The sequence below is a fragment of the Giraffa tippelskirchi genome, chromosome 5 (assembly GCF_054371585.1).
Source record: "Giraffa tippelskirchi isolate mGirTip1 chromosome 5, T2T-mGirTip1v1.2.pri, whole genome shotgun sequence".
In the NCBI taxonomy this organism is placed as follows: Eukaryota; Metazoa; Chordata; class Mammalia; order Artiodactyla; family Giraffidae; genus Giraffa; species Giraffa tippelskirchi.
In genome coordinates this window covers 135495856-135516309 of record NC_137279.1, presented here as the reverse complement: position 1 = coordinate 135516309, position 20454 = coordinate 135495856, and the positions used below count along the sequence as shown (strand labels likewise).

At 36.1% G+C, this 20454-nt stretch overlaps 1 protein-coding gene and 1 long non-coding RNA gene across 21 annotated transcripts in view; one reads left to right on the top strand and one right to left on the bottom strand.

The window, feature by feature from the left end:
- Positions 1-20454, bottom strand: part of DDAH1 (dimethylarginine dimethylaminohydrolase 1) — a 263209-nt gene that overhangs the window by 67052 nt on the left and 175703 nt on the right. The window lies entirely within an intron of this gene.
- The window catches only part of LOC145506128 (uncharacterized), a 102543-nt gene that overhangs the window by 79256 nt on the left and 2833 nt on the right, over positions 1-20454 (top strand). The window lies entirely within an intron of this gene.

The window sequence follows — 20454 nt, the reverse complement described above, 5'->3', positions numbered from 1 at the left end:
GACCAATTTTAAAGGAAACACATACTAAACCAGTTTAAAGGAAAAGGTCAGGATCCATGAGGTATTAAGGAAAAAGAAAAGAAAAAACATTCATTTCCACAATTTTCCGACATTCCTTAAAAATAAAAACAAGCTTAAGTATGGAACGGTAGGGTCCTACTTCCCCTATGCTAATGGTGATGAACAGTACTGCCTTTCATAGGAAACTAGAAAGCAAAGGTTTTTCCTCAACACCAGAGAAGTTTTGGCTTCCCTTCCTTTCATTTATTCTGGGGTGCAAATTAAACCCTATAAATCTTGAGTTAGTTTCTCAAAACAAATAATAATACACAATGGATTAAATGCTCCAAAATTTGCTTTTTATTAGCATAACTAATTAACTGTCTCTCAATTACAAATGATATATTAAGCCACTGCTGTATTAGTGTTAAATACTGAAAATATGTGAGGTGAATATATATCCTATAGAATTAGGCATTTTTAAAAGAACTAATACACTATCTATACTGTCTACCTGATGACTGACTTAGTTAAATAATTTATTTTCTATTTAACAATCAATTGAAAATGTATGATGGTAAAAACTAATGTTAAGGGGACAACTACTTTAATTTTAAAATTCTTTAATCAAATAGGAAGCAATTGTTTTTGTGTATTTTTTAAATTTGGTATATCCAAGTAAAAGCCTTAGAAGAAAGTACAGGTCTCCCCACATTTTGGTACCAAACTGTTGTCTCTAACCAGTCAGTTTTTCAATGGGTAGAGTTGAGGTAGCATTTCTTTCCGTAGAGCAACTAGTTTAAAATAACCTGCCAATGTAATCAAAATGCTTTTTTTTCCCTACCAGCAAAGTCAAGCTGAATAAAAGTAAAATCCACTTTCTGGATTATTTTATGATCATCAAAATATTTGTGCCTATCTTTTTAGAGTGACTAAGATTAGGTGTAGTGAAAGAGTTTTTCCTGCAGCTTCCCTGTGACACACCTTAGTGAGAACAGATAAAAATCAATTCTAAATCATGCACAAGCCATAGTAGAGAAGAAATAAATGTTAAAACAACAATAATATCATTCAACAAAAATAAAAATGAATAATAGTCCAATATAAAAAGCTGTGAAATTACAGTAATTTCACAACCCATCAGAAATAGCAAACACAGTTACCTATAACAAATATTTTTTGATCATCTTATAGATGTCAAAGCTAGGTGCAGATATACATGTTGGCAAATTTCTGGACTGGAGAATTTAATGAAAAGAAGCTAGAAAGGATATATAACTCACAGAATCAAGGAATATTAAGATCAGAAGAGATCTTAGCAGTCATATGGATCAGGGGACCAAGTCCTACTAGGTTCAGGTAACTTTATCCATTCACAGGGGCAAAAGCAGGACTAGAACCCAAGGTCCCTTATTTATAGCATAGTGAAATGCCTGACTCAGTAGAAATGTTTTCAAGACAAAAAGTCAATGATAAGGCTACTAATAAAAATTGTTTCTTAGTTTGAGAATTAATAAATATCCTATTGATTACATATATAGAGACATTTAAATTGTCTTAGACTCATGTACAGATAACCAGATTTTATCTAAAGTTTTCACATTATCTAGGATTTCACTTTTCATGGCATCAAATGAGGAAGTATTTGCTACCTGATGAAACCAAAGACCACAGAATAAATGTGGCTTGGTGCTGGAAGACAAAGGTGAGGACTATGGTCCTATGTGACATTATGCAGACAGTAACATTTTTCAAGGTTTTCACATAATGTAGAGTTAATGGTCCAGGTGTTTTTCAATTTTTTGAACTGACAAAAAATTGAAAATCAAAGGTATTCATAGTGTCTGTCAAATTTCCCTAAAAGGTTCTTTAATAAAGTAGAATCTCTGTCTCTGCCCCCATCTGCCTCTCTCTTTCATGCACACACACACACTCACACACATGTGTGTGTGCATACATTTAAGCAGGATTTTTGAGTAATCTGTTTGAAGACTGGAGATTTGGCTTCCAGAGTTGATAACTTCTCTTCCTCTTCATTATTATATTTGAAGACTGCATACATAAAAAAACTGGAAAATACAAAATATAAACTGACACAGTTTTCGTATTTGATTTCTAACTTCTGATAGCTGAATATTATGAAAATATATCTGCTGCTGCTGCTGCTAAGTCACTTCAGTCATGTCCAACTCTGTGCGACCCCATAGACGGCAGCCCACCAGGCTCCCCCGTCCCTGGGATTCTCCAGACAAGAACACTGGAGTGGGTTGCCACTTCCTTCTCCAATGCATGAAGGTGAAAAGGGAAAGTGAAGTCGCTCAGCTGTGTATGACTCTTAGTGACCCCATGGACTGCAGCCTACCAGGTTCCTCCGTCCATGGGATTTTCCAGGCAAGAGTACTGGAGTGGGTTGCCATTGCCTTCTGCAGAAAATATATCTAAAGGAATACAAAACATGTGGCATACGAAGAAGGCTTTCAGCATGAATATGAGGTAATAAAGTAGTTAGACTGATTTTTACAGGTAACTTACTGGACTCCATCCTATCATTTCAAAAATAGCCTGCATATTACAATTTATAAAAAACGCTAAGTTAAAAATGATTTTGTTCAGTACATATGGGTGGGTGTCAGATTCTGGAAACCAGAAAGGGGTAAAAGAAGTTAATGAGGGTGAATGAACTCTCCCTTGTTAAAGGCAAAGTGTTAGAACAAGTGTAAGCTTTTAAGAAGGAGTACTTTGGTATCTTCTCTTCTCCTTAAAGGCTGCTTTCTCACAACCTTTTCTCCAAATATGACAAATGCAAATCTTAGCTTTATGTATTTAGCATGTCCACTTTAATAAAACTTTCTAGTAACCTAATGGGAAGAGGACTGTATCTGTTCTAGGCGGATTATCAAAAAACAATAAATTAGTACCCTGTCTATGGAGCCTGTGATTTTTTTTTTAACAAGTAAAAACTCTGGCAAATGAAACACCCTATTCTTGTAAATGAAGTAAACATTCAGACAGCTATTCTGTGACTTCACTAAGCCAAACATAACAGGAAAAGACTCCATACAGTTATCTGAGACTGAAGAAAATTTATAGTGACAAGTAAACAGAAAAAACCCACTAAAATAATCCACAGTTAAAATTCTAAATCAAAAAGATTTTTTTTACCTTTACGATATTTAAATTTCCTAATGTACTTTAAATACAAAACCTGCCTTAGGCTGGACACACAGGTATGTGTTAAATGTCATTGACTGATCCATTGTCTGTAAATAAATTATTTCCATTATGGTTTATCTGGGGTAAATTTTGCTTTCTGCCTCAACACAATCATACAATGGTATTAGTAACAGCTATAATGAAACTTATAAAGAATTATCCAATCCCTTGTTTTCAGATGGACAGACTGAGGTCCAGTTGAATTCCCATTCAAAGTCACAAGCTGGTTATAGTTCAGAGCTGTACCTTCTGTCTCCCAGAGCAGTGGGCAGGGCATCATATTCTTGGCACTGTATGCCCATCAACAACAGTGGCTGCAATAGCACCATTCAATGATGGTGCCATTCTAAGCACTCCTCCTAGATGACTTTATACTCAAACATCATAAAAATCCATGAAGTATATGCTATTTTCACCACCATTCTACAGAAAAGGAAATGGAGGCACTGAGAGCTTAAGTAACTTTTGCAAGAGTCTACCTCCAGAGTCACAGCAGACTCTTGCTCTTAACGATTACATGACTGTTGACTCTTGTTTTCTCTCATTCCTTTTATTCAGCACACTCTAACGGAACTCATCTTTCCCCTAAACTTCCTGACATTCTTACTCTCCAAGTCAGTGTCATCACTGTCCTCTTAGTCACCAAGCTTGGAACCTAAGAGTCATCTTTGACTCTTCCCTAATTCCTCACCCTTCTCCTCATTTCTGTCACTGGAAAGGCTGTTGAATCCATGTGCACTGAAATATGGCCTCATTCTTCATGTTTCATGGCCTGAACAATCACTCAGTCTCCTAACTGATCTCCTCATCATGGCCTTCTCTTCTCCAATTCATCACACACACTCTAACTAGAGTAATTTTCCTAAAACAGTAGAAATCTCATCAATTAAAAAACCTAAGCTTACCTAACATTCACATTTGAAACTTTCTTTTAAATGTTTAAAGCTTTTTTTAAAATTACTCTTCGAAATCTTCTACAATTGTGTGAAGTTGGTATCATTTCCCTCGGTTTTGACCAAAGATGATGAACCAGGCCCTATGACAGTAATATGGAGTGCACAATTTAAAAACGACAAGCTCTGTTATATAAAAATGTCACTTTTTCCTTATAATTGCACATATTTTCTAGAGACAGAAAACAATCCAAGTAAATACAGTCAAATCCAGTAATTTCTGAATCATTTCACATTTAAACTCAGTTAAATTCATATCCTTCCCTTTCTTCTCCACCTCTTTTTTCTCGGTAATATTCACACAGAGCATTTACACAGAACCCTGTGCTGGCTCTTTCAGGACTTACAGTCATCCCACCACAGTCCTAGATTCTTGGTCACTGGCATAATTGTAGCTGAAATGGTTATACTTGCTCTGGTCTCTAGTTACATTGTTCATGCTGCCTTCTGCAACCATATAATCTGATCCCAACTGTAAGATCCCTTTCACTAGTGGCTTCCTCCTTTATCTCTCTTTCTCTCCCTCTCTCCTTCTGTGTCTCTCTTTCGGTCTCTGTCACACACACACACACACACACACACACACACACACCTTTCTTCTCTGCTATTCATGGTGAAGGGACAGTAAACTAGGGATGACTGTATGAAAATCAAGGCCACAAGAGTACATGGGTCACACCACTGCAGCCCAGAATCCAGGATAAGATGTTAGCTATTTCTATTCTACTCAAGATTTTCCATGTTAACCCTTGGATTCCATGAAGTTTGAAGTATCTCTGGGGTTTGTCAAATGGAGCCTTTAGTTTACAATGGCAGCAGATGGTATCTTTGATAGAACCTAGAGGATCCCTCCTCTTGATTTCCTCAATCACATCCAAGAGTGGACAAGTTCTTCTTGTTTGGGAGTAACTCCATCACTTACTTAATCTCAGTCTCCACTGAGTAAAACTCAGACAATAATATATGTTTTATAAAGATCAGAGGTTATGAAGCTATAACATCTAGAAAAGTGACTAGCACAAAATCTCTTATCTATAATTCTGAAATGCCAAATTTGAAAACGAAGAATCTTTTCAATTGCTGGTCAGGAACTAAGATCCCACATGCCTGCTGTGTGCTGTGGCCAAAAAAACATTTTTTTGGTGGCAAAATCTAATCTGAGTCAATGTGAAGTTATATACAGACATACTTTATCTCTACCTAGAATGAATATAATATATAGTCATTCTATAAACATATTTAGTTTATGAATAAATAATACTATATGTGTTGCTGCATATGTATTAATGTGTTTAGTTATAGGCACTATTTCAGACTTGTCTGGATATATTTTGAAATACAGAGTTTACATACCCTATTTCTTAAATCTGAAAAAATTTGAATTTTTAAACACATAGGCCTGATGAGTTTCTGAAAAGGAAATTATTAGAAAGATATTTTTTCTTTGGATACAGAATTCTAGGTTGAATTTTTTTTTTTAGCGCTTTAACAAATGTCATTACATTGTTTTATGGCCTGCAATGTTTCTAATGAAAATTCTGCTGTCATTCTTTTCTTTGTTCTTCTATATGAGATGCATTTTTTCCTCTGATTGCTTCTAAGATTTTTCTCTTCATCACTGGTTTTCAGCAATTTGATTATAATGTATTTTGGTTTGGCTTTCTTTGTTTCTTCTGCTTCGTATTTATTCAGCATTTTAAGTCTGTGGGCTAATAGTTTTCATCAAACTTGAAAAGTGTTCAGCTATTATTCCTTCAAGTATTTTTTCTGTCCTCTCCTCGCCTCCAGATATTCTTTATTTTTTTAAAGTATTTTTTTCTCTCTGTGCTTCATTTTGGCAAGTTTCTATTGCAATATATTCAAGTTCACTGTTAATCCCCATCCAGTGTGTTTTCCATTTAAGATTTTTTTTTTTCATTTCTTGAAATTTCATTCAAGTCTTTAAAAAATATACATGTCTTTCATGTCTTGCTGAGTTTTTCTTTACATCCTTAGCCATTTTTATGAGATTTTTTTTAATGATAATTGTTTTAAAGTCCCTTCCTACTACTTCTACTATATAATTTACATGTCTCTTTCTATTAATTGACTTTTCTCCTAAATATGGTCATATTTTCCTGCTTCTTTGCATGACTGTTAATTTTTTATTAGATTCTTGGCACTGTAGACTTTTACATTATTGGGTGCTAGATTTTACTGTATTTCTTTGAAGAATGTTGGACTATACAGTCCATGGAATTCTCCAGGCCAGAATACTGGAGTGGGTAGCCTTTCCCTTCTCCAGGGGATCTTCCCAACCCAGGGACCAAACCCAGGTCTCCCTCATTGCAGGCAGGTTCTTTACCAGCTGAGCCACAAGGGAAGCCCTTTACATGTAGTTAAATAACTTTTGAGATCAAGCCAGTGAATACAATATTGTAAAGTAAAAAAACAGATAAATAAATAAATAAAATAAAATAAAATAAAACTGCACAATATTAAAAAGGAAAAGAAATAACTTTGAGATTGTTTTGATCTTTCTGAGTATAAGTTTTAGGCTTTGTTATGGTGATTTCAGGGCAGTGTTTATTCTTGGATTGATCTCTTCTCACTGTAAGATATGGCACTTCTGAGGTTCTACCCAATTTTGATATCTCTCCATTCTGACTGGTGGGAATATGAACTTTTTCCATTTATGTGTGCATTTTGGAAATTGTTTGGCCTACTTTCTGCTGGTTCTTTCTCCAGCCTTACGTACGTCCTCTTTTGTATGCACAGACAAACTCCACCAAAGACTAAAGGAACAATTCTGCAGATCTCTGGAATGCTCTATGAGGCTCCCTCATCTCCAGTACTCTGTCCTGCAAATTCTACCAACTTGGCCTCCCAAACTCTGATCTTTGTCCTCTCAACTCAGTGAGATCACTGAGCTCTGTTCCCTTCCCCCTTCCTCTTCTGTGGCCTGGAAACTGCCTCCCAAGAGTTAAGCTGGGGCAACTGTAACTCTTACTTCATTTGTTTCCCTTCCCTCAAGGATCACAGTCCTACACTTCCTGTTGTGCACTGTTTAAAAGCCATTGTTTCATATAATTGGTCATTTTCTAGTTGTTTATAGAAAAAAAGGAAATTCTTGTAGGTTTTCCTGGATAGATGTAGAAAGCTCAAGCCTGTAAACTTAAACATTGTTACTCTGCTTCCCTGACAACCTCCATAACAACATTATATAATATCTTATAACTGAAGTAACTCTTTTTTTCTCATTTAAACAATGAAGACCCACATTTCCCCTTTAAACAAATAAATGTATGATCTAGAAATTACTTCTCTAAGAATAAGTACAGTGATTATTGATGATTTTAGTGATGTTGGTGTGAAAGGCAGTAGACAGTGACTGTGATAAAACTTCTTTAGTGTTTATTTAAATTTTACTTAAAATGCCATGCTCTAATATAGCTGTTAACTTTAACAGAGGTTGGAAGTTAATTAAGGAGGCCATTTGGAACGATACAGCTGTCTGTGTCTGGACTGTGTTTCGGAAATGGATCTGTAGCAAAGTGATTAATATGCAAATTTAATCATTATATTAAAATTAACAGAGACTAGGTAACATAATTAATAATTGCTGCTGGTTCCTCTTTTCTTCTTCTCTGCAATATCTATTTAAGCCCCTGAAAAGACAGGCTTAGCATGCCAGAATACTGTTGGTGGAGTCAGAGCCATTCACACAGAGCAAAGCAGCTGGAAACAGAGAACCATAGCTACACCCAGGGAACTTTTCTAACTTGAAGCAAAAACAAATTCAGAATGGCTTCAGAAAAAAACATTCCATTTAGACCTGGTGAAGAAAACCAGGAACATCTTAGAAGAAAATAAGGAAGTCATAAAATAGGTACTAAATTTTATCTTATAATGACCCTGTTCTTTAATAACTTGTTTTTAGGAGAGCTGTCTCATTTAAAAACACACTTTAAAAGAATATCATCAAGTTGCAAAATGTACCAGCCTCCCCCTCAAATCATTTTGTTACTGGGAATATTCGTTTCAGCTGCAAGGAAGGCCTAACCTAAAGTCAGTTTTCTTAGTCTTGCAAGGAGGCCGTCTACAAGAACAACTGAATTCATAGACAGTGGAATCAGCCAGACCTCATTTTGAATAGAAGATCAACTAATTACCAGTTGTGTGACCCTGAGATATCACTCAACCTCTCCAACTTTTGGGTCCTTATTGTTAAAGTGGAGATCACAATAATGACTGTCTCTTAGGGTTGCTGTGATGATTATGTGAGATAATGCATGTAAGAGCCTTAATATAATGCCTGGCACATAGAAAACTCTCAATTTTAGCTATTGCTACAGTTAACACTATTGTTATTAAAAAAAAACAACAACAACAATCTGTCTCTGGAACCCTAGCTTTTTAAGTATGAGTTATATATAGAGAGACGGTAAATGTTACAAACTACAAGATTATAGAAATAATCACTGATTTGTATTGTTGTCCGGCAGAATCAACACAACATTGTAATGCAATTTTCTTCCAATTAAAAAATAAAAAAGAAATAATCCGAATGAAAGGTAATTATATAAAAACAATTTTAACTATGTTTATTGTTTTTCCTTAAAACTGGAAACTGGAAGCATGAGGGAAAACATTTCCCCCCAACCTTCTTCCATTCCTGAGTGTGCTGTCCAGAATCACTAGGTCCCTTAATAAAGCATAAAATTACACTTTACCTTAAAAAATCATGACAATTTTCTTTTAAAAAACCATAAGTATCTCCTCTTTATCTGAAAGTAACACTCAGGAAAATCCTAGGATCTATTATTTTAGGACAATCAACAGCTCTTTGAAAAATGACAAGAAGAAAGTATCATCTTCACAGTGCTCTTGATGAAGCTATTTGAATCTACTTTCAATATAGAATATTTGGTTTCCTAACTGATGGATGGCTTCTTTGTTAAGGTCTCACTGGCCCAGGATTCACTAAAAGGAATTCAAACAGACAATCCCTGAGAGACTGTACAGCGAATTGCTTAAGTTCACAAGATTGGAGATTGAACAACTTGGTTCCAATTCTTGTTCTGATAGTTGCAAGTTGATTGGGTAAATTACTTATACTCTGAGCCTCAGTTTCCTCAGCTATAAATGTTTTTGTTGTGATGAATAAAATTATGTATATATACATGTGTGTATATATATATATATACACACACACATATATATATATATATAGGCTTCCCAGGTGGTTCTAGTGGTAAAGAACCCACCTGCCAGTGCAGGACTTGGGTTTGATCCCTGGGTCGGGAAGATCTCCTGGAGGAGGTCATGGCAACCCACTCCAGTATTCTTGCCTGGAGAATCCCTATGAACAGAAGAGCCTGGTGGGCTATAGTCCATGGGGTCATGAAGAGTAGGACACGACTGAAGCAACTTAGAATATATATATATATATATATATAGCACTCAGCATGGCACTGTATCCACAGTAAATAGTTAATGGGTATTATCTACTTACAATCTATTAAATTTTAATATGAGTCCAGATAATCCATACAAAAAACTTAAAATACCAGCTGTGCCACTTGCGTCAGTACAGACTCAGTATCTACTAAATGGACATGTGTAGAGTGGCTGAAGCTGCATCAGGTCTGCGATCAGTGCTTTGTTTGCTTAGCTGAAGTCCTTTAGTCCTGAGGATCTGCACCCAAGACCGAGCTCTTGGGAGGGCAGTAGCTCTGCTCTCATGTCAATGGCTACGTCACTACCATGGTACCTAGCAGATAAAAGATGTTGAAGAGGTTTTTATGTTTTTGACAAATGAGTAAGGAATGAATTAATGGTTATGATACATTGATAATTAAGATGAACTCCTTGACTTCAAGGAACTCACGTTCTAGCTGGAGTTGGAATTAAATCCCCAAAGGGGGAATGGAAGCCTGGAGGATTAGGGAGGGAATCTCAGGCAGTGGGAGAACCATGAGTAAAATATCAAAGATTTCTGTTACAGTTGTGTTAACAGTTTACTGATACTGGCCAAAAAAATATCAAACTTGACATTTTTAGAAGACTTCTCAATTTCTAACAAAAACCGAAGGATCTTTATCACTTATGATAGAAAAATATAAATTAGTCCATTTTATATCTGAAGTCAAAGGAGAGAAAGGAACATACTGTTTCATAGTCTTCTTTGTCAGGTCAAACCCAATCCTGCCTGTGTTCTTGCCCTATTTGCCAGTGATCAGGAGTGTTAATCACTACCCGCTCCTCTCTCCCATCCTGTAGCTACTCAGGAAGAGACACGGGATAAATGGGGATCAGAGAGCAGCTTCATCCAATGGCCAAATTGAAGAACTGGCAAGGTTCCCTACCTACCAGTCAGAACTGAACACAGCCTGCAAGCAGGGTGAATCTAGTTAAAAAACCCACTCCACCCACCTGTCTCAAGACATTCCACAAGAAAATAGCAAACAGAGGGGAGGGTGTGCTCTGCTGAGCAAAGAGAAAAAGGTGGAACCTGTTCCGTAATTTTGAAGCAAAGTGATCTGCCAATCCACTCAAAAATGTGGCTGACCAACAGGATTAGCTATTTCCTGTTATGGATCAAAGGACCAGAATGGTTCACTGCAATGGTTTCCTTTAAGGAAACATCAGGAAAAGAAATAAAGGGCCCCAAGTGTAACTTTTAATTTAGGAGAGAGAGGATGCTATATTGTTTTTAGATAAAATAGATGCTTGTTCTTCTGCTATAGATAACTGAAAGCCAAGTGTTGTGATTTATTTCTAACTAAGAATGGCCCAATAAGATAAACTTACTAGCTGATAAAAACCAAAACAAGGGACTACAATTCAAATACCCTACAACCAAAGTTATTTTACTGTTTGTCTTTTATATAATAATCTGGAGGAAATTAAATCATTTAGTTGCCTGGGTGTGCAGTTCTCAAATAGTTCATCTTGGAGACAAGGCAAGGAAACAGTATTGCCCAAATTTAACACGTTTTATTGAGATTTTATTTTGGCCATGAGGAGTCCAGATTTAGGACCTTACATATTTTTTAGATTGCATTTATGTCAGCCTTTTTAAAGGAACAGAACTGTGGGGTTTATAAAAGTGTCTTTTTTTTTTTTTTTTCTTCTTGGTCTACATGCCTGAGTAGACCCAAAGATTTTTTTCCTTTGGAAAAACTTGGCCTTTATTTTGCTGTATCCGAGCCACTTTTTCATAATAAAATCTTGGGTTCATTGGCACTGTTCATCAAAAACAATCAAGGAGGGCTGCCAGAAGCACAGTCTACTCTTCCAGAAAATTCTAAAATGCACATCTGAATTAAGAGAGTTCCCCCTCTCTGTATTACTGAATCCAATGAGATGTATCTACCCTAGAAATGTAGTAGAAGATGCTATTCACATCATCACACATTGCATACAAGGAGTCTGTGAGAGGAAACTCCTCTTTGAGCTTAGTAAGAACACTTTTACTTATTTTCAGATCACTAACTGATTTAACTAACTGATCACTAACTGCATCTTCCATCCTCAGGGTTGAAACACCTGCAAGGTTCATTTCTTAACCCTAGCACTTAGAAAGCTTAGACTGCAATTCGTGACCTGGACCAGCGGGTAAATCAAGCATATCATTAATTGTGCTCCCTGCTCTACCCAATGGTAACTACTCATTTTCTCCCTTTATCCATATTTCCATTGATTTTACCTTGCATTTCATACATCCTTTCAGGCTATCTTATATCCCTTCTGCAGAAAAAATGAAAAACATAATAAGCAGAGATACAATCCATGCCCACAATGTGATTAGAACAAATGGGACTTGGGAAATGTTTGAAGTTTCTAAAGTTTTATTTATACAATGCCAGAACATTGGGCTGCAAAGCAAACACTGCAGGTACACTAGACTGACACTCTCTTTCAACAGAAAAGTCTGGTGCTGTGTAGAAAATGCCTTCCAGTACTTAAAAGCAGGTATGATAATATACTACGTTGACACAGTCCAACAATAGAATGACAGAAACATTCTAGTTTTCCAAGAGTCTAGAGCTCTGAAGAGAGAAGGGAGACTACTATGAAAACCAGAAATTCATTAAAAGTGAAATCTGCCATTATTGACCTTCTTTTTACCCAGATTGATTCACTTTCTGGGAGCACAAGAGAAGGACTAAAAAATTCAGAACTACTAAAGATAGTTCTAACAGCATATATAGAATAGCACAGTTAATATTTACCTTAATGAAAAAAGGTTGCAATAAGGGTGAGATATAATTTTATTTTGAATTTTAAGATAAGCATTGTTTGAGATATTTTAATATTTCTCATGCAACCATAGAATCAGATATTGCTCTGTATGCATAAAAAAAAAGAAGCACTATTACTATCTTATTTGAAAGAAGACATTTTCATAAACAATTTTGGATCTAGTTCTTTTTTAATGTGTTCTGAAAGTGTAGTCTTAAAAATTCACTTATTTCTCTCTTCCAGCCAGAGTCTAAGTGTGAAATGTTTTCCTCGATCAATCTTTCACTTAATACCAAATGAGATTACTTTCTAAATTTTTATAGACAAAATATTTTTAAAAGATGGTATGTGTGAATTTCCCACACTGTTTTAGACTTGGATTTATCTGATAATTTCTTCTGAACTTCATACTTTCAGTTACAAATACTAAAGATATAAAAGTGTTTTCTGAATTTGTTGGTAAATAAAGCTGACTTAAAATTTAATTTCTAGAAAACACAATTAACTAATGAAATTCTTCTCAGAATTCTTGTTTCTGCTCCAAAAATATTAGTTTAGCCTCAACAGATACCTGGTCTCTTAAAGAAACTGTGTACGTGCCCACGGAGGAGCGTCTGTTCCCAGTGATAAGAACGAATCTGTGTCTTTTGGCAGAGGGCTGGGACCTTCCCTCATGGCCTCCTAGAGTTTGAGCTGGAGACTAATGATAGCAAATTTGAGGCAATTTTTTCCTTGGACATGTAAACTCTCAGATTTATCTCAGAATTATAGAAGAGAAGTAAAACAAAATAGAACAGTTACATCCAAGAAAAATCTGAGAGCAACCATTCAAAATGTGCAATACACACTCTCCTTGAAATGTACTTGAAGGTCCACTTTTATAAGGGCTGCCTAAACATCCCCAAGCTCTACAATTCAGGAATCTTATTTCCAGGCACAGTGTCCCAGAGCATTTGCAATTTTCAGTTGGAACTCTCAGCCCTTTACTTTAAAGATAGTCTCAAGTCAGAAACTGAAAATACTGATCTATTTTTTCAACCCCCAAGTTGCTCATCAATATAACGTCGACCATTTCTGAACAAACATTCTTAAGGCTGGCTGTAGTTCAAGCAAGTCCTAAACCTATTACGGGGAAAATAAGATCTTCAGAAAAGAAAAAATGTATGACTACGCTCAGTTGGAAAAAGATCTATTTTCCCCCTGATGCTCAATTGTGTATTAAATCAGTTCCGATTTTATTTCAGACCATTAATCTGTAATTTAACACAGTTCTTAAAACAAATGCATGTTTTGGTCTATTTTATGTCAAATTGTTTACTAGAAATATCATTCAATGGGTAGAACCACAAAATATAGTTTCCCTTGTGTGATTACTTACAAACAGATATAAGTTTTAGTCTTGGCAACATTACATCTTAACAACGTAATTGTTGACAATAAAACACTAGTTAATTCAAAACAATTTTTATACCTTAAATCATAACTATATTTCTCTAGCTGCCTTTAATAGGATAAGAAATCTTTCTGCAATTAGTTTTTAACAGTAAATTTCCTAAATATCTTAAAGCCCACACAAAAGAATAAAAGGTTTATGGAATTTTCCTTTAAGAACTGTATTACTGCATTTCACAAATAAAGCTAACCAGAAAAATTCAGAGCAATGTTACAATTCACAAGTATTTAAATTCAATGGCCTTCCTTTCTAGGATCCACTCCTTAGAGGATGCCACCAGGTCACAATGACCCATCACACCCTAAACTTCTCCCTATAGGACTGTAGGTGACAAACCCTGCGAGACCACATTCTGGAAGGCCCTGTTGAGCTTCATCTGTCCTTACCAGAGCTGACTGCCATCAAACTGCCATCCAAAACTGCTTTAGGGAAGCAGTTCCTCCACAATCTTTTCAACAGATTCTCTGTTTTAACATCCACCTGTGTTCCTGCAGAACAGTCTGACCCGGATTGAGCTATGGAGCAAATAATAACACTAACTGCAACTCCAGACAGAAAAAAATAGAAGTTAATTTTCCAGACTCTTGTGGGAATACAGAGCATGTCTGTTGAAACTCAATCCAAGAGTTCAATGATATTGTAGACTCAAGTATTTCTTTATATTCCACGTAATGGCTTTTCCGTTCTTGGTGTTTTATAACACATGACTGAGCCATGATTTAGAAAGTGAGGGACATTCTCTCTCTGTTTCTCCCACCCTCCCTCTCAAGTTGAATTATACAAAAACTATAATTGCAAAGTGAAACAGTAACGGAAAGCCCCAAGAGTCGTTCCATTTAGAGCTCTTATTGAATGTCATCACAGCAATTTAAGTTAATCTATGCTGATTCTCTTTATTTGGGAGGAACATTATTTCTTAAGGCATGAGGCCTAAACTTCTTTCCTTTGGGTGTTGTTTTGCTTCATTTTTGCCAGGGAATGACTGACTCTACAGTCTGCCCTTGCAGAGCCTGCGTATTACGTCTTCTGTCACTTTCAGCTCTGTTTTATCTTCTCTTGGCAAGGACAGACATGTATTTTGCTGATACCACGGTGAAGCTACATGAGGCCTTCTATTTTTTAGGCGGGGGACACTAGATTCTCTATCAGGTCTACACAGCTGCCACTTCATGTTATTCTGAGAGCAGAGATGCTAGCAGTTCTCTTCAGCTTAATTCAACAGATAGGCCAAGTGGGTTCGATTCCATTTGATCAACGCTCTAGCATAACAAAGATTACCCAAAAGAAATAGGGGTTAAGCCATATCTAAGATCACAGAGGGAAATACTCAAACACCTAAGGAAAAAATATTGCTTTTCCCTGACATTAAAAAATTTACTGTAAAAATAATATACTCGGTTCTATAAAGGGTGGGTGTCATCAAATGTTAGTACAGACATGGAGATATTTCCTCCAAACAAACACAGGTGTTAGGAAGCTTAAGCATATAAATCGGTCATTCCTTATTTTTCTGTAAGTTTGTTTTAGAGTATTAAAAAGTAATGTTCTGAATCAACAGAATAAGGCCATACCAAGGTGTGGCTTATCCCTTGCTCTACACTGGGGTGGAGAAATAGTTGGTTGTTGTCTAAAATTAAAGTGCCCTCAATGAAATCCTGCTTTATAGCAGTGAATAGTTAACTGAAGATGGCACATTGAACAGAGGTTTTAAAAGAAGTTAGGGTCCACAAGGAGAAGGAGAGGACCTCACTGAACGAGGGGATGCAAGAAGCCAAGAATCACAAATGTTTTGCTTCTCCGCAAAAAAGAAGGCTGAGGTACAAGACTCTTCTACGTGCTCTTATCCCAAACTCCCTAACGTGAGATGATCTCTCCAACTCATCTGAAGACAGTTCTGTTGAAATCAGAAGTAAAACAAGCACTAATGTTGCCAGCTTAAAACAAACATGGTTTGTTTGGTTCTGAGCATTAAGAGCATATTGTTATCAGCCTCCAAGAGTTTTAGAGAAGCTGAGGATGGATATTTATCCAGACCCACTATGTGCCAGGGCTAGGATGCTTCTTCATTTGAATCCAACAGGAACCTGGTGTGACATGTATTATTACATTAAAGACGTGGGAAGTTGAGGCCCAAAGAACTTGCTCAAGGTCACACCATTTAGAACCTGGGGCAGCCAGGAATAGAACTGAGGACTGTTCAACTTCAAAGCCCACATTCTATCTCAAAAGTGTCATCCTTAGGAGAAATTTATGGAATAGAATTTTATCCTGAGAAACTAAGGAACACACTCAAATCCAATAACTTTTAAAAAATCTTGTTTTTAGGTTAAGATTCATTATGCTCTCTTTCTTCTTTCAAAATTTTTGTTCAAATTATCCCTTTCCTCTCATCAAAATGAAACGTTAACCCCTGTGACAAATTATGGGATTCCGTATTTTACAACTTGAAATATTCAGGAAGGAGACATACAGAACCTGACATACTTTACACATTCATAAATAGCAAGCTGAAAAAATGACATTCTATTTTTATGGTAGTTTTTAATTTTTACATTAAAAGCCATTATATCAAAGCTTTAAAATAACATGCTAAATTACAAAGACCGTCTTTATGACTCACAGAGAAGCGATAAAAATTAGAGTACATTTAATAAAAATGAAAGACAACCTTCTTCTTGAAAAACATAAGAACAAGTGTGTATTTCTAAAAAAGTGTGTATTTCTTAAAAAGTGTGTTAAAAAAGTGTGTATTTCTTTAGACTTTTTTAGTTGAGTTTTTGTTTTTGGTGTCTGTGTCCACTTTTTAAATGTTTCCATTTCCTCCACACACATATTTCTGAAGAGCTATGAACAGGAAGTTTTCTCTTGTATTTTCCCAAGTAGAAACTCCTCCAGCTGCACGTTGACTTTCCCATTGCCCCAGTATTAAAGTTCTGGGCAAAGTTTTAATTACTAATTTAGGAACAATGACACATTTTAAAATTTAATACATTTTGCCCTTTTTACAGACCATGTAGAATGAAACCTCAGTGTGCTTGAAAAATCTCTTAGCAACTGAGAGCGGAGCTGGCCAACAATGGATGATTCATTGATTTAGCTTGAGTGTGCAGGAATGATTGCCAAAAGGTCTGAATAAACTCACATTGCTAGACACTATGGTAAAATGTACTCTGACCTCTTTTAAAACTCTATCAGAGCGGAAAGTTAAACTTGTAGCTTTCCAGCAATTCACTGGCTCTGGAAATATGCTTGAATTATTATATCTTGCTTTTATAATGAATGATAGACTTTCTGAGATGATCAATTTCACCTAATTAGACAATAGCTGCTACTAATTGGAGATTTCCAAGGGGACAGTACCGTGTTTTTAAGCACTAAAAATGATGGTTGCCCATTCAATTTAAATCTGAAAGGAGGCTTTTTGAAATCTGAAACTGAAAGAACTGATTGTTAGTTTTTTTTTCAGTAATATTGACCCAAGGATTATGCAAGATTACCCTAAATAATAACTTGCACATTCAGAATTGGTTATGAAACAGATATTGGCATCTGTCAGAATATGCATACATATAGAGATCATACCAGAATGTCCTATCTGATCTTTACATAAAATTCAAAAAGAGCTCAGTTGTTTTGTTCACATCTGTCATTTGCCTCCTCCAATATCCTTTTTAGGGGTAAGAATTATTTTCTTGCTTTAGAACTGGGAGACGATGGACATGGAATTTAAATTGCTTGCTTGAGGTCTAGCTATTCAAAGGCAGGTCCAGGTTTACAATACAGATTTGATAGCTTAAAGTTAAGTATTAGATCCATTGCACTACTTCACCAACTACAAATTTGTCAGCAGTAATGAAAATAATTCATGAAACTAAATCTCTTTCATTTTCTTTTTGAACAAAGATGTATTTCCCAATTTCTTTTGCTCTTGACAAACAGAAACAATGAACAGGAAACTTTCTGCCTTGAAAGAGCTCTGCTCTTGGCTCTTTACTTCCTCCTCTTTCTCCTTTTCTTTTCCTTCTTTCTCTCTCTTTTTCTCTTGCATCTTTTTTTTTTTTTTTGGTAAAAGATTCAAACAATAAAGATCAGTTGAAAGATCCTCCCTCTACTTCTGGTCTTTCTCTCAGAAGTAACCACTGTTATCAATTTGGAGTATTTTTTTAATACTGTTTTTTGGATATTTACATAATTATATCAAAGCATATGAAACATATTAATAATTTTGATTTTTTCTCCATTTCATAGATTGCCATATATTGTTATACAAATTACTTTTTTTAAAAAGCACTTCTTGGAAATCTTTCCATATCTGTACGTAGACATCTATCTATTCAAGTGATTGCTAAAAATCATTTCAGGCTTTCCTGGTGGCTCAGTGGTAAAGAGTATATCTGCCAAGGCAGGAGACGTGGGTTTGATCCCTAGGTTGGGGAGATCCCCTGGAGAAGGAAATGGCAACCCACTCCAGTATTCTTTCCTAGGAAGTCCCATGGACAGAGGAGCCTGGTGGGCTACAGTCCATAGGGTCACAAAGAGTCGGACATGACTTAGAAACTAAATAACAACAACAACAAAAATCATTTCATAACATGTACTTCACTTTTTGAAATAGGGTAACTTATATAGATCCACTAAAAATGTTGCTGTTCTTCCAGCATAAGTTAGATGGAAAAATGGAATGAAATAAAATGTACAAAAAAGTACAGATGAATGAAGATATTTAGCGTAATTTTTTACTTAATTTTGTGGATGACAGTTCTATGTATCTGATAGTGGCAGGAGCAATGAATGGGTTTGTTACATTGGAAAACGTAGACCAATTAGTAAAAACGGGTAGTAAAGTGGAAAAGATGGGAATTTTGCAAGAAAGGGGCCATACCAACTTAGGGATCACAACAGGTGTGGAGAATTTTATGGGGGCAAAACTGAATAAAAGACACATAGTCCCTGCTCTCACAGAGCTAAGAGCCCAATTCTAAATAACCTCCAATTTTATCTCCTCCTCTCTATTCCCATAGTCACTATTACTACAGACTCAGTTTCTGGCATAAACTGCTGCAGGAGTCCTAAGTAATTTCCCTGAGTTCAGCGTTTTGATCTTCTATTCTGCAGCTGTGTTGAGTTGTGTTGTGTTATTCGCTTCAGTCGTGTCCGACTCTTTGCGACCCCATGGACTGCAGCACACCAGGCTTCCCTGTCCTTCACTATCTTCCGTGGTTTGCTCAAACTCATGTCCACTGAGGTGATGATGCCATCCAACCATCTCATCCTCTGTTGCCCCCTTCTGCTCCTGCCCTCAATCTTTTCCAGCATCAGGGTCTTTTTCAATGAGTCAGCTCTTCACATCAGGTGGTCAAAGTATTGGAAGTTCAGCTTCAGCATCAGCCCCTCCAATGAATATTCAGGGTTGATTTCCTTTAGGATTGATTGATTGGATTTCCGTGCTGTCCAAGGGACTTTTGATTATAATGTCTATTATAATCATAACAGTTCGCTTTATATTCATACCGACATAGATTATAGAAAGATATATCTAAGGAAATCTCCATCAAATTGAACATTTATCTCCTTTAGAGAAAAGGAAAAATGAAATTAATATTTGAATATTTTTAGGTTTGGATACTATGATTTAGTTTAGAATGCATAATCTGAATATATTGTTAAAGATAATACTGCAGTGGTTCACATGACCTAGTCTCAAGAATATTTGGATTCTCAATTTCACTTACCTTTATCTCATAAATAATTAAATCTTTGCTTCTTTGGTGGATCATCAAAGCAAATAAAGCAATGAAAAAATAACCCTTTGCTTCAGGTGCAACAGTCTTAGGGAATATGGACCAATAAGGAGAAGGCATTCTGATGAAGCAGGAAGATGCCATAAAAGCATAGAGTCAGTGTAGACAGTACCGTTCATCCATGGGTCTGAGATAATGCATTGAGATCCAACACTATCCAATTATATTCTTCATAAGTTCTCCTACTGAGTGCCTGGCAGGGACCCAGACCAGCCAGTCTTGGTTTAGCCCATAAGTTAACACACAGTCCCCCAAACCACTGTAGGGCATATGAAAATATTCAGGCATTATCCATGAAACAGACCGACAACAGTTTGACAGAGAAGGAGTAGTCCAAGAAATAGTGATAAATTGTTATGAATTGTTCAAATTAAATATTCACACAGTTTTATAGAATTATTGCCTAAAGGTAGGCTTGAGTTTTTTGTATTTTGGCTTTGGGGCATGGTTTTTAGAACTGTTATGTTCACAAAGTTGGTAGAGGAGCTAGAAGAATTTGAAATTAAACACCTGGAACAATTCCAATAAGTACCTTAGAATAAGATTTAAAAAAAGCCCTACAAGTATTAAGGTTAAGTAGGATAAAGAAAAGACTTCATATAGCTGGAGAAACAACTAGAACAAGAACAGATCTGCAGAAAGAGGCTCCTTCTCCTGACATATTAAATGCTGACCCCGATGGGGGACTGATGCTGTGTTGCTTATCACTGTGTGCTGTCACTGTGTCTTTCAATTCTGGATTCCAGCCCTTAGCAAAATGGCTGTTCAGTGCAGCTGTCTAGATCCAGATGCCAGGACAGGAGACAAT